The sequence below is a fragment of the Pteronotus mesoamericanus genome, unplaced genomic scaffold (genome assembly GCF_021234165.1).
Source record: "Pteronotus mesoamericanus isolate MK-2021 breed Mesoamerican mustached bat unplaced genomic scaffold, CSHL_Meso_final scaffold_36, whole genome shotgun sequence".
Classification (NCBI taxonomy): Eukaryota; Metazoa; Chordata; class Mammalia; order Chiroptera; family Mormoopidae; genus Pteronotus; species Pteronotus mesoamericanus.
The window spans coordinates 9678909-9686501 of record NW_026555313.1 but is presented as its reverse complement, the minus strand read 5'-3'; the positions used below and the strand labels follow the sequence as shown (position 1 = coordinate 9686501).

The 7593-nt window shown below is 38.5% G+C and overlaps 1 pseudogene; it reads left to right on the top strand.

Moving 5' to 3' along the window:
- Positions 1 to 5099: 5099 nt before the first annotated feature.
- Positions 5100 to 7368, top strand: LOC129086112 (uncharacterized protein C12orf56 homolog; annotated as a pseudogene).
- Positions 7369 to 7593: the final 225 nt, after the last annotated feature.

Below are 7593 nucleotides of genomic sequence, written 5' to 3'. Positions count from 1 at the left end.
AGTCTTCTGGGAACTCCTCCTTTCCATTCATTTTGGGGTTGTTTCTTTGTCTCCCCTTTTTAGGTTTCTCTTGTTTGTTTCTGCATGTTATATTGATCTTCTTTGACTCCCTATCTTTATGGCATGAACTTCTGTGGTAGCAGACTTGTGGGACTCAGTGATTCAGTCTCCTTGATCCCTTGAGCTTGATGTTCATGGGTTACTCTTTATGCTATTTATGTGGGCTCTCTGGTTGTAATTGTGTTTTGATTGTTGTTAGGTCATTCTTTGATGGGTCCTTCCTTCTAGCTGGCTGACCAAGGGTCACTTTGCCCACCACCTCTTATGTACTGTTGTACAAATGCTGAAAGAACAAAAACACACAGCCCAGGAAACCACCCCACACCTGCAAAAATAGTCCCTACCCACAACCACACTATCAAGATTGAATGAGTCAATATTAGTAAAGGTGTAAAGAGACTAACACTGTTATAAGAAATAAATGTAAATATGGAATGACTAACTGCAAGAAAAGTGATTTCATGAGGGAAATGGGAGGAGCAATAATAATAAGGTATACAAATAATAAGAGGAGGGAATAGAGACTAGGCAAAGAAGGAAAGAAAATAATATTTACATCATAAATAAAAAAGGAGTAGGAAAGGCACAATGGAGTACTAGAGGGAAGCTTATGGTGTTAGGTTTAACTGAAATTTAAAAAAATTATATATGTATATGTATATATATACACATATACATATACATAGAGAGAGAAGAAAACAACTCCCCAAAAAGTATGCATATATAAAATAATAGGGACCTAATTGGAGAAAAACAGATCCACCACAGCAATATCAACAACAAATGTACTAGGGTTTGTGTGGGTGGGATGGAGTAAGAGAGAAAAAAAGAAAGAAAGAAAAGTTTAAGATATGTCTAAAGGAAAGTGAAGTTATTTTGAGAAGATAAAGGAAGAAGGTATACTGAGTGAGAAATGACAACCAAGCTGAGAGAGTGAAAAATTTGTATTTAAAACAACAAAAAAAGAAAGGGTAGGAGTAAGACAAAATGGAGTAGGAAAGGGGAACAGTAAAATTAGATTTGAAACACAAAATAGTGACTATCTAGAAATAAGATTGAAGAAATGCAACAACCACCTTATCTGCAATCGATGAACAAAGGTTGATAATGGTGAAAAGAGAATATCTTTTAAGAATGGGAAGAAGACTGTGAGATGACTACTGACAACAACAAATGGTTTTGAGAGGCTGGAAGGGGGAAAATAGAGTGTGGAATAGAAACAATTCATGGGAAGAGAGAAAATAGAATTTAAAACCAAACTAAGAAGAGGAAGGAAAAGGGTAAAATGGAGTAGGATGAGGGAAGAGCAAAATAAGGGATTTGAAATAAACTATAATACAAAACATGGTGACATTTTAGGCCCAAACTTGAAGGATATGAAATGCATATTAAAGAGCTATGTAGGAGAGAAGATACGGCTTTCTTGCACCTGTCTCTATTCTTTCTGTTCTTCTGGGTGGAGTGGATCAGAGCCCAAGGTACTGTGTAGCTTTAGTGTCTGGCAGAGCTTCTTCTTTCCCCTGTAGACTGTATACAGCAGGATACTCCTGAGCCTGGACTTGCTGATCTGCTCAGCCTGTAATCTCACAGGTGGGTGTTGTGCCTGTCTGTTTGTGAAGGGAACTGGCTGGCTGCAGCAAATCTCAAGCATTCAACTGCTGCATCCCAGGCCCAAGCCTGCAACTCTCTTGCAGGAGGTTCAGGCATGAATTCTCCACTCTGAATAGCCTCCTGCTTGTGATCCGTGCTGGATAAGGTCCTACTGTTTCTTCATTGTACTCTACCTTTCTCAGTTTTTGGTTAGCAAAGCCACCGCCCCCGCACACACGCTTGTGAGCTCCAGATCCCTGTTCAGCCTGGGTCATGCCTCAGCTCCCCTTTTAAAAAGTATCTGTGCCATCTACATGCACTCTCCCTCCCTCAAAATCACAGTCTCTCACAGTCAGTTCTGCTGACCTATCAGAGCCTCAGACAGTTAGATAAAGTTTCTCTCTCTGAATCTTTCCCTGATTGCACAGGGAAGAGCCCTGCAGCTATATTATAACATAGGGGAATTATAATATACTGTCGACCTTGCTCCCTCCAGAGCTCTTCAGCCTTGGGCAAGCTTGCTTGCGCAATGCTCTTTCTGGAGCTCACACCTCCAAAGCTGCCTCTCTTTGCTCTGGTAGCTCACAGCTACTGAGCCAGTCTGCCCACTGCCCCAACTCTGTGCGGCCAGAAGTGCTGGACTGGGCTTGGTAGCCAGCTGGCTTAGAATGCCCAGGCCACCAGCTCCCAAGCACCCTGAGGGCAGGCTTGTTCTTGCCCACTGCCATGCACTCCTCATGTTCTCATCCGAGTATGAGCTCATTTACAAATGCTGCCACTCACTCCCTACTCTGTTCTGACTCCCAGTCTTGTCCATGTCTGGGAGCTACCAGCTACTCTGCCACCACCTTGAATCTCCCTCTTTGTGTTATACTGAATTTTTGGTAATGACATGCTTTGATTCCTTTCTCATTTTCTTTTATTTATTCAATTAGTTTTTTTTAGAGAGAAGGGAAGGAAAGGAGAAAGGATGAGAAACATTGTTGTGAGAAAGAAACAGTGACTGGCTGCCTCCCTAGCACGTTTACTGGGGACCGCACCCTCAGCCCAGGCATATGCCCTGACCAGGAATTGAACCGGAGATGACTGGCCCTGCAGGACGACATCCTACCCACTGAGCTACACCACTCAGGGCTCATTTCGATTTGTGTATCTGCTGTACATATTTTCTTTGTGGTTATCAAAAATATTACATTAATCATCTTATAGTTAAAACCATTTATTTTAAACTGATAAAAACTAACTTTAATTATATACAAAAACTTTACTCCCTTACATTCCCCCTTACATCATTGATAACATTGGTGTTATTAGTGTTGCATATTACATCTTATATTGTGTATATATTAACATAATTTTGTAGTTACTGTTATTTTTATGCTTTTATATCTTACCAGAATTAAAAGAGATTTATGTACTTAATTACAGAATTTCACATTTGTATATACCTTTACCTTTACCACAGAGCTTTATAATTTTACATGTTTTCATGTTAGTGTCTAGTGTGCTTTCATTGAAACCTAGAAAAAACTATTTAGCATTTCTTGTAAAGCATGTCTAATTGTGAGGAACTCCCTTACCTTTAATTTATATGGAAAAGTCTTTATTTTGCCTTCATTTTTCAAAGACACTTTTGACAGATACAATATTTTTGTTTGGGATTTTTTTCTTGCTTTGAGTATATTATATTATTTCACTTTCTGGCCTGTAAGTTTTCTGCCAAGAAAGCAACTGATAATCTTATGGGACCACCTTGTAAATGATGAGTTAACTTTATGTTGTTGCTTTCAAACTTCTCTGCCTTTGATTTTGACTATGTGACTATAATGTGTCTTGGTATGGGTTTCATTGGACTTATCCTAGATAGACTCTACATAAATGTTTGTAATTGGATGTCCATTTCCTTTTTCAGCTATTGGAAGTTTTTGCCATTATTTCTTCAAATAAACTCTGACTGTTTGTTCCTCTCTTCTCCTCCTAGGACTACCATAATGCATATATCGGTCTGCTTGATGTTTTTCTGTAAGTGTCTTAGATTTTCTTCATTTTTCTTTAGTCTTTTCTTTATTGGCTCCTGTGACTCAATAATTTTAAAAAAGTCTTTGAGATTGCTGATTTTGTCTTCTGTTTTATAAAAACTGTCATTAAACACATCTAGCAATTTTTTTCAATTCAGTTATTATATTCTTCACCTCCAGAATTTCTGGGTTTTTAATAATTCTATTTGTTGATCTTCACATTATATTCATGCATTATTTTCATGATTTCATTTAGTTTTGTGTCCGTGTTCTCTTTTAGCTCATTGAGCTTCTTTAAGGCAGTTATTTTCAATTGTCAGATAAATGAAAGATTTCTGTTTCTTTGGTCTCTGAAGATTTATTTGTTCCTTTGGTTGGACCATGTTTATTTGTTTCTTTGTATGTTGTTATTTTTTCCTAGAATTTGAAAAATTTTAAAAAGAACTACCTCCCCCAGTTTTTATAGACTGGGTTTAAAAAGGGGAAAACCTTCAGCAATCAGCCCCACTTGAGTTTCTGGGGGCTTTCTAACATTTTCTGCTGATGTATTGTCCCTGGACTCATGCATTTAGTGTCCCAATAAGAAGGGTTTGCTAGGGGTTTTTTCAAGACTTCATCTCCTCTTCTTCTCTCTGATATCTATCTGTAGTACTGCAGGATCTTTTGTGCCATGAAAGGCCATGTGAATTTGCCTTTATTCCAAGTGGCCATCAGGCATGAAAAATATTGGTTACCTGTCAGTGCTCTGAATCACATGAGGCAGGAACAAGTACCTTGGACCACAAAAGTCATTTTTTTATATTTACATGTTACTCTTCTCTCTATCTCCTGAGAGAGAAGTTGCAAGTTAGGCGTGTTCTTCCAATCATTAACCAATCTGTACCAAGTGGGAGGAAATTTATCACAGATAAAAAGCAACCGCTTATCTTACCTGTTTCACTGCAGCTGTTCTTAGCTTTGTGCTTCCCTGGGGTATTATGACTTCTTCACTGGTTTCTGGAGATCTCATAAAGGCTTCATGATATCAATAGCTGCGGATGGCAACTTACATAACTGACTAGAGTAGAAGATGAAAAATATAGTAATTTGGGTCATTATAGACCAAACACCAGTAATATGGTGATGATTGCATTTAAATGCTGGGTTTTTTCTCTTGTATTCTCCTGGTAGTTTAAAGAAGAAATAAAGCAAGAACTTTTCTGTAGTGAAAAGGGAAATATTTTCAAATAGTTGTTTATTCATACATATCCATGTGACAAAACCACACACATATACATACACTATTACCAATGGGGATATCAGATACCGATTCAAAAGAGATGGCCACCTACAGAGAAGCCACATCTTCAATCATCTGAGTGTACAGGTATCTTTAAATGACTTTGATCTGAGTTCTGATGTTAGAGTCCTGGGTTTCTGCCTCCAGGGGAGATGGCAGTGGCAGGGGTAGTGGCTGTGGCTTGCATGGGTTCCACCAGAAGGGGCGGGGGGCCGGTGCTGGGCAGAGTTATCCACTGCCCAGCTTCATTAGCCCCATTGGCTCCAGCATGGGTTCCTGAGCACATGAACTGCTGCCAGCATGAATTCTTGCAGAGGCATCTGGCCCTGAAGTGTGTGACACTCTCTGTGTCTATGGGAGCCGTGCATGATGGTATCTGATTCAGAGAAACACACCTGAAAATAAGGGATATCAGCTTCAGGCTCATCTGCCTGACCTGGAACCTGCCCAAGTCCACTTTGGCAAGTGGTGACACTGAAGGATGTAGTGACCATTAACTTGATTGATGATTATTACTCAACGCAGCTGAGTCCATAAGATAGAGAAACTAACCAACACATTTGTATCCTATATTTAACTGTTTTGAAAAAGAGTGTGAAAAATCAAAAAGTATCAGGAAATTCTGATTTCCGTTCCATCATTCCAATGGTAACAACCAATTAGTCAAGGAAGAGATTAATGGCTTATTTCTGGAAGAAGCAAAGAGCCTAGAAGTCTACATGAATCCTGTCATGTACCATTAAGGTAGCAGCATACCTTCCAAGGACTGAACTCTCTGTCCTCCTTCAAACCACAAGAAACTGTCCATTCATGGCCAAAGTCTTGTGACCCTTACTACCCATTCCCGGACAAGCTGTCAGTCCATATCAGCTACTGTCAAGGCTGTCAGCATGCAATCTTGTACAACAAACATGAAAGAACATGGAGGGACTTCCAGATCACAAAGACTCTCTATGTGAAATCCCTTTTGAGTGAAATGGGAATGGAAATGAGTGTTGCTTAGGAAATTCCTCCTTGGCCTCTGCTTTACGGAACAACCCAAACCTAGAAAACAAAGGAGTCAGAACTTCATTTGTACATTATTTCCACAGCTTGATCAACATTTATGTACTTAAAAGGTTAATGTAACCATTCTGTTATGAAACTACTCTTTCACAAGATCTTCTATATGTTAGTGAGCTCAGTCCTGCTATTGGAGGTCAAAAGCCACGCAGAGCTGAGGAGAAAATTAAGCACTTTAGTCAACTTAAGTCTGAACTTTTTTCTTAAATATTTTGAGGAAGATGCTTTGTTTAATTACAGAACTTAAAGTAGCAGCCCAGAAAAACTTAATTCTGAAAGCTTTTTTTCTGGAAAACTAGTAATCATTTTTATTTCCTAGTGAACACACTTCCTGAATACTTACGAGTCTAGGGGCAAGAATGCATTTCAAAATAAAATCTAAAGAGCTGATAAACTGGTGGCTTGCATTGAAATTATACAGAGACTAGGACTGAAGTTCAGAGACACAGAAACTGAGTCATTGCCTAACCACATTGTCAGGTAAGAAATGAACACCATTTAATCTCTTGATAATTTAATTAACAAGTCTCAGTTTTCCAAGTCTTGTCCTGTGTTTGATATCTAGTTGATGGCTAATTGAACTTGAGTTGAGATGCCTTTTTTTTAACTAGTTGCTTCTTACCTTCTCTTTTTGTTTATTTTTTTTTATTGTTCAAATGTATTTGTCTCCATTTTCCTGCCACCAATTTCCCCTGCCCCACCCACCTTCACCTCCCACTCTCAATCCTTCCCCACTTGGGCTTTGTCCATGAGTCCCTTATACATGTTCTTTGATTTGGCTCTTTTCCTTCTTCTCCCCATTACCCCTCTCCTTCCTTCCCTCTCATGACTGCTTTTTTTTTTTTTGATGCTGAGAAGTTTGTCCTGGAATACAGAGATACAGCACTTTTCTATGAGACGCTTCTTGTCTTTTAGAAGGAAAATCCAAGATTGATATTAACAAAGTTTGCTACTAGCTAGATGATGTCCCTTCTACAAAGTTGTCCCATAATAATTACTTTGGTGGCCAGTATTCTGAGTCAAGTAGTGAAGGGGCTTTCAGCTTTGTTTCAGCTGCTAAGTCTCAGTCAAAGAGTTCTATTGTACCAGCAGGTTTATATTCTCAAGAGCAGCCTGCAGGACAGGGAAACTTTAGCTGAATATATTAGGAATGACTACAGGGAAGAATTCAGGTACTTTGCTCACATGCCAGTCTTGGAAAAAAGGCTACCACTTAGTTATCCTTTTCCCCAATTTCCCACTTAAATTTTTCATGAAGTGCTGAAATTGGTTGAACAGAAACAATATGAAATGTTAATAATTAACTATAAAATGTTAATCAGGAAACAATATGTATGGGGAACATTTTTGATTATTTAATATCTGGCTATCTTTGAGTCCTATAAAGATTTTATTTGCATTCTGTTAATTCTTCTCTAAGAGTAGTGGATAAAATTTATATTTGTTGAAAAAAAATGAAATTTTAACTGTGTTGACCTCCATAAAGGGGTACTAAAAACTAATGTTTTTCTAAAAACAAAGTTTCTACAGAAATAAAAGTGATAAAGGAAACAGAAGAGCCCATGGAGAGCAAATGGAGAAAGT